Source organism: Harmonia axyridis, chromosome X, assembly GCF_914767665.1.
Source record: "Harmonia axyridis chromosome X, icHarAxyr1.1, whole genome shotgun sequence".
Taxonomy (NCBI): Eukaryota; Metazoa; Arthropoda; class Insecta; order Coleoptera; family Coccinellidae; genus Harmonia; species Harmonia axyridis.
This window is the reverse complement of record NC_059508.1, coordinates 37,584,621-37,589,620: the sequence shown is the minus strand read 5'-3', so window position 1 is coordinate 37,589,620 and position 5,000 is coordinate 37,584,621. Positions and strand designations below refer to the sequence as shown.

General features: G+C 42.7%; 1 pseudogene; it reads left to right on the top strand.

Moving 5' to 3' along the window:
• Positions 1-3,532: 3,532 nt before the first annotated feature.
• LOC123688466 lies at positions 3,533-3,649 on the top strand (annotated as a pseudogene).
• Positions 3,650-5,000: the final 1,351 nt, after the last annotated feature.

The following is a 5,000-nucleotide window of genomic DNA, read 5'->3' as shown; positions in this document are numbered from 1 at the left end:
CACATCAGTAAGTGCAAGTCCTCGACGAAACGACGTAACAGCCCCCAGTCAGCATGAGACTCAAGCTATATATACATCATCATCATCTCGGACAAAACACCGATCAAAAATGAGAAAGTTTCTAGAAACAATCCCTCGCCAAGGCGTCCATATATAATACGAACCCCCGGCTATCAACTAATTTCTTATACACATTCCATCTCGACCCTTCGCTATACATGTGAATATAACGACACGGTGATTCGAGATTCAACAATATTTGTCGCTCGGAACGAATTGAGTGGTTGCAAATTTTTTGTGAACATAACCCGCAACGGGCAGAGGATCACGATTTTAAGGTTGGTCGCTTAAAGGCCATTCGACTACAAAGAGACGAAGCGGACCGCGACCTCGCTGCATGAGGTTGACGAAAGCGACCCAAGATGCGAAAGCCGAAACCAACACACCTTGCCAGTACCCAAACGCCGAGGTCGGATTCGGGTCTACCACTTACCAACTGAATATCATCCTAAAAAGAACTCCAAACAGTCTAGGACAGGACCCATTCTCCACCCCTTCTATATATGTCAGGAGAACCCCGGATTCCCCTCCAGACACGATTTAGCAAACTTTTCCCGATCGATCCGACCCACCGAGGCCGTTTCGACCGTTCGCCGCGCCTACTAGAGCTGATTTCTTCGGACTCCGATCAGAAAATCCGCCGATGCATGTCGTTAACACCTAGTCCGCCTCGTCCGATCGATCGAGGCCGTTTCGACCGTTCGCCGCGCCTACTAGAGCTGATTTCTTCGGACTCCGATCAGAAAATCCGCCGATGCATGTCGTTAACACCTAGTCCGCCTCGTCCGATCGATCTAGGCCGTCTCGAACCACCCATCGCGCATCGAAAGTCGCATCTCTCGAACTCCGATCCGGAAATCGGCCGATGCATCACGTTAACTATTTCTTATATATCTAATATAATATACATGGAGACGGTAAGAATTCTTTTAATCGAAGATATACATATACTTCTCATCAATATCCAAAAGCTTATCGAAAAATAAATTACTCAACTTTTACGTGAAGAATCGTTCACCCAAACCTTATCCCCTATATATGTCAGGAGAACCCAAGGTTCCCCTCCAGACACGATTTAGCAAACTTTTCCCGATCGATCCGACCCACCGAGGCCGTCTCGACCGTCCGCTGCGCCTACTAGGGCCGATTTCTTCGGACTCCGATCAGAAAATATACCGATGCATGTCGTTAACACCTAGTCCGCCTCGTCCGATCTATCTAAACAGTCTCGACGCACCCAACACTCTTTCAAAGTCGGATTACTCGGACTCAATCTGAAAATGGACCGATGCATGACGTCAACACTTAGCCCGCCTCGTCTGATCTATCTAAGCCATCTCGACCCACCCAACACGCCTTCCAAGTCGGATCACTCGGACTTCGATCTGAAAATCTCCGGACTCATTTTTATGAATATCCCCAGTCAGTAAGAACGTTATTTCGCCAATATATACCAACAATAAACCATATTCCAATAGCTGAACCAAAAATATAATTCCCGATCCAAACGTTCTGCATCGCCCAACGCGACCACCTTCCCTATATATGTCAGGAGAGCACAGGGTTCCCCTCCAGACAACACTTACGCTCTATCCCCGACTCTCGGTCGATCGATAGGCCAGGTCAGCGGTGTCTGTTTCGGCCGAAGCTCGGACTTTGGTCAAAATGTTCCGATACAAAATTTGAACCAAGATAGATACAGATATGATTCCTTCTTAAATATACGTTGATTATCGAACAGAATATGGTAAATATTTTGCGATGACCGAGGATTTCATGAATTTTTTTTTTTTTTCGAAAAAATTTTCTATTATCGGAATTTCCTCAAATTTCATTTGGTTGCCTCCTAATGCTTATTAAAAATGATAACCAACAATCAGAATCATTATTTATCATTTATTTCAATTTTTATAATGAAAAACGTTCACGTCCTTTCGCGCCTCTCGATCGTCGTTTACGTGATGCATCGGTCAGCCCTAGTTTACGTGGTGCATCGGTAAGATCGAGTTCACGTTCTGCATCGGTCTGCCCGAGTTTACGTGGTGCATCGGTAAGATCGAGATTACGTGGTGCATCGGTAAGATCGAGTTCACGTTCTGCATCGGTCTGCCTGAGTTTACGTGGTGCATCGGTATGATCGAGTTTACGTTCTGCATCGGTGTGATCTAGTTTACGTTGTGCATCGGTAAGATCGAGATTACGTGAAGCATCGGTATGATCGAGTTTACGTTCTGCATCGGTCTGGACTCTGAGATATATTTTCGACGTGAAAATGTTCCGATACAACTTTTGAACCAGGATAGTTAGAGAGATGATTTTTTCTGGGATGTACGTTGATTGGGGAATGGATTGTGGAAAATAACTTGCCATGACCGAGGTGTTCTCGAATTTTTTTTTTTTTTCGAAAAATATTTTCTGATTTTGGATTTCACTCAAATTTGATTTCGTTGCCTTCTAATGTGTTCTAAAAGAGTAAATCAGTAATCAGAATCGAAAAATATTTTTCGGATTTTTTTTTTTTTGAAAAAAAATTTTCTGATTTTGGAATTTCCTCAAATTTGATTTGGTTGCCTTCTAATGTGTTTTTAAAGCGTAAATCAGTAATCAGAATCAATATTCATTGTCGACTTTAATTTTTATAAGGAAAAATGTTCACGTCCTTAAACGCCTCCCCATCATTAGCCCGAGTCCAAGTCGATGTCAGTCCCGAGCGGACGGTGTCAGATACTACCTATCGCCCCGGTCTGGACTTGGCGAGGTATTTCGACGTGAAATGTTCCGATACAACTTTTGAACCAGGATAGTTAGAGAGATGATTTCTTCTATGTTGTACGTTGATTGTGGAATGGATTGTGGGAAATAACTTGCCATGACCCAGGTGTTCTTGAATTTTTTTTTTTTTCGAAAAAAATTTTCTGATCTTGAAATTTCCTCAAATCTGATTGCGTTGCCTTCTAATGTGTACTAAAAGAGTAAATCAGTAATCAGAATCAATATTCATTGTCGACTTTAATTTTTATAAGGAAAAATGTTCACGTCCTTAAACGCCTCTCCATCGTTACCCCGACTCCAAGACGATGTTAGACCGGAGCGGACGGTGTCAAATGCGACCGATCTCCCCGGTCTGGACTTAGCGAGATATTCCGACGTGAAATGTTCCGATACAAAAATTTAACTGTGATAGTTAGAGAGATGGTTCCTTTTGTGATGTACGTTGATTGTGTAATAGAATATGGAAATAAACTTGAGATGACCGAGGTCTTCTGGGATTTTTTTTTTTTTTTCGAAAAATATTTTTCGATTTCGGAAATCCCTCAAATTTCATTGAGATATGTCCTAATGTGTTCTTAAAACTTAAATCAACAATCAGAATTAATATCCAAAAGTTATTTCATTTTTTATAAGGAAAAACGTTCACGTCCTTTCCGCTCCCAAAAAGTGAGATATCATAGAAAATATCGCTATATTTGTTGTTTACGGCCATACCACGCTGAAATTGCCAGTTCTCGTCAGAACACTGAAGCCAAGCAGCGTCGGGCGCGGTTAGTACTTGGATGGGTGACCGCTTGGACACCGCGTGCTGTAAGCTTTTTTTTTACGTTCTGCATCGGTCTGCCGAGATAACGTGTGCATCGGTATGATCGAGTTTACGTTCTGCATCGGTAAGATCGAGATTACGTGATGCATCGGTAAGATTGAGATTACGTGGTGCATCGGTAAGATCGAGTTTACGTGGTGCATCGGTAAGATCCAATTCACGTTCTGCATCGGTAAGATCCAGTTCACGTGGTGCATCGGTAAGATCGAGATTACGTGGTGCATCGGTAAGATCGAGTTTACGTGGTGCATCGGTAAGATCCAATTCACGTTCTGCATCGGTAAGATCCAGTTCACGTGGTGCATCGGTAAGATTGAGATTACGTGGTGCATCGGTAAGATCGAGTTTACGTGGTGCATCGGTAAGATCCAATTCACGTTCTGCATCGGTAAGATCCAGTTCACGTGGTGCATCGGTAAGATTGAGATTACGTGGTGCATCGGTAAGATCGAGTTTACGTGGTGCATCGGTAAGATCCAATTCACGTTCTGCATCGGTAAGATCCAGTTCACGTGGTGCATCGGTAAGATCGAGATTACGTGGTGCATCGGTAAGATCGAGTTTACGTGGTGCATCGGTAAGATCCAATTCACGTTCTGCATCGGTAAGATCCAGTTCACGTGGTGCATCGGTAAGATTGAGATTACGTGGTGCATCGGTAAGATCCAGTTCACGTGGTGCATCGGTAAGATGGAGATTACGTGGTGCATCGGTAAGATCGAGATTACGTGGTGCATCGGTAAGATCTACTTTACGTTCTGCATCGGTCTGCCCTTGTTTACGTGGTGCATCGGTAAGATCGAGATTACGTGAAGCATCGGTATGATCGAGTTTACGTTCTGCATCGGTCTGCCCGATATTACGTGGTGCATCGGTCTGCCCTAGTTTACGTGGTGCATCGGTTTGGACTTAGAGATATATTTTCGACGTGAAAATGTTCCGATACAACTTTTGAACCAGGATAGTTAGAGAGATGATTTTTTCTGGGATGTACGTGGATCGGGGAATGGATTGTGGGAAATAACTTGCCATGACCGAGGTGTCCTCGAATTTTTTTTTTTTTCGAAAAAAATTTTCTGATTGTGGAATTTTCTCAAATTTGATTTGGTTGCCTCCTAATGTGTTCTAAAAGAGTAAATCAGTAATCGGAATCGAAAAATATTTTTCGGATTTTTTTTTTTTTCGAAAAAAATTTTCTGATCGTGGAATTTCCTCAAATTCGATTTGGTTGCCTTCTAATGTGTTTTTAAAGCGTAAATCAGTAATCAGAATCAATATTCATTGTCGACTTTAATTTTTATAAGGAAAAATGTTCACGTCCTTAAACGCCTCCCCATCATCA